At 43.9% G+C, this 2,206-nt stretch overlaps 1 long non-coding RNA gene across 1 annotated transcript in view; it reads right to left on the bottom strand.

The window, feature by feature from the left end:
- LOC114069621 overlaps positions 1–87 on the bottom strand; it is a 10,508-nt gene extending 10,421 nt beyond the window's left edge. Inside the window, exon 1 of the long non-coding RNA XR_003573804.1 lies at positions 77–87. This is a non-coding gene — a long non-coding RNA (uncharacterized LOC114069621). The remainder of the gene's footprint in view (positions 1–76) is intronic.
- Between the last annotated feature and the right edge of the window lie 2,119 nt (positions 88–2,206).

Genomic DNA, 2,206 nt, shown 5'->3' with positions numbered 1-2,206 from the left:
CAGTGTATTTTTGTTTTTGCCTAATGACAGTAGGGCTGGTATTTGTTTGCTGCTCTCTCTATGCAGAAAGTTTTACTCCTCTTTAATGACAGAACAAATTCAGTGTTGCCTATGTGAAGCTATGTTTCATTTTAGTGCTTTGTTTCTTGTGAATCTTCAAATTAGTGTGTGATCATTGTTTATTTACAGAGAGTTTGTGCAAAACAGGTTCGAGTTTGAGAGAAAAGTTGAACCTTTTGAGAGCAAGGTTGGGGAGGTTTGTGTGCCATTTGCACTTGGAAGCTTGGTGGTGGAACTTGTTCGGGTTCGATGTGTTGCATACAGCACATGTGGAGGTTTGCTGGCCTCATGGGAGGGGAGCAGTTTGTGATAAAAAGCGTGTAAGTGAGGTGCCAATGCATCGCACTACTCAGTGGAGTTTGGGTTTTTTTCCATTCTCAGTTTAATCTCGGATCACTCAGTTTACTTACATAGTCAGTAAAATCTTTGGGTTAGGAACTGCCATTCGAGATATGCTGTTTAGGTTTGTGTGAGAGATGGTGAGAAAATGTGGAAAGGGGGCAGGAGTTGATTTGCTTGCAAGTTACTTATTGGTGGCAGTTGAGATTTTAGAAAAAGTTAGTTATTATTGTTGTCACATTGGCAGGGGAGAGTTATTTTGTGATTGATTGCTGCTTAGCTTTCTAAACTTCTTTATGCCTGCAAAGTTTGATTTAATGCAAAAACCTCTCGCTGTGTGCCTGGTACAGAGGGGAGTGCTGAAGAGAGGTTGCTAATCGAAGTAGCCCTGGGCTAATTTTACATCTCAAGTTGTGTCCTTCCGTGTGGGGGAGGCAGGGAAAGCAGAGGTTTGGAGGGATTCTGTCCGGGTTTTGGGCTTGGCAGAGTGGTTTGGAGTGTGGGAAGCCTTGGCCATGCATGGAAGGTCGGGTCTTTTTGGTGTCGTTCTAGTAGTGGTTTGGGATATTGAGTTGATCAGCATTAGTGGTGGTCGCAGATCGGGTTTCCCGCGGCCAGAATCTGCCGTGGTTGCGTGCGGGGGAGGGCCGTGATTGAGGGGTGGCTTCTGGTGCCGCAAGGGCTGCAGGAATCGCGGTATACCCATGTAAAAGAAAAACAGGACCGAAAGGGAGGCGGAGGCAGGAGTGCCAGAGAGAGTCGTTAGGCTGGAACAATGCCGATCTGGACAGTCGCCGTGGCGGTTGCTCAGACGGCAGGAGGACCCCGAACAGGGCCCGGGGAAGAAACACCTTGTATTGTCCTGTACCTTGCAGACAAATCTTTAAAAATTGCTGAATGACTTTTTGTATCAAACGTTTTCCTGTTGCACCAAAGAGTTTTGGTAAAAAGGGTAGAGGAGGAAAGAAAAAACTGCTTTTGAGACTAAAGTTTTACCTTTGTAAGGAGAGAGATGAAGTCTAAGAGATAATACAAAGAGAATCATCAGTTGCCTAGTAACCAAGTAGAGGCCTTAATCACTCCAGCCAGAAAAATTTTCAAAGTTTAACAGCTGGGTAGAGAAGACGCCCTTGTCTTCTGTCCCTGTCCTACGGGGAGAGAAAGCAGAAACTTTTCTCCTACTTTACAAAATCTGTAACCCTGCAACTTTTTCGTTGGGTTTGTGGGAAGCATTGCCTAAGTCAAAAAGACATTCAAGTAACTGCATGTACACAAACCAACCCACGGAGGGGGGTTTTTCCTCCACCAAATGTATTACATCTTTAAAATTACTTTTTCACTGTATCTCAATACCATGGAATGCACTAGGTGTAGCTTTAACGCAGAATCTTACAGAATGTGTTGCCGAGCAATAAAGACACTGTTACAGAGTGCCTTGCTTGCACCGGAGTTGGAACAGGCGGTAAACAAGCAGGGGGGAACAGAGAAAATAACATTTTTACTGCGGCTTGCTACTCAAGCAGAGGCTGCTTCTAATCACACAGACTGCTTCAAACTAAAACTTAGTTATTAACCTGTTTGGTTTCGTTCCACAACAGTCACCACAATTGTAAAAATGATCTATTTACCTTTTAACTGACCAGCCTTTGTCTTTCAGAGAACCTTTACAAATTTCACAGGACAAAGAAGTCACCTCTTGAGCCACAAAACACTGCAATCTTTACCAATCAACAGAAGACGCTGGAGCAGATTGTAATAGTAACTTATCTGTTTATTTTCCTAAGTACCGACTATGGATATAGTGTCC

The sequence above is a fragment of the Empidonax traillii genome, unplaced genomic scaffold (assembly GCF_003031625.1).
Source record: "Empidonax traillii isolate 1590-97213 ecotype Southwest subspecies unplaced genomic scaffold, ASM303162v1 scaffold1314:size239288, whole genome shotgun sequence".
NCBI classification, from domain to species: domain Eukaryota; kingdom Metazoa; phylum Chordata; class Aves; order Passeriformes; family Tyrannidae; genus Empidonax; species Empidonax traillii.
Note: the sequence above shows the minus strand (reverse complement) of the source record. Positions and strands in the feature narration are given on the sequence as shown.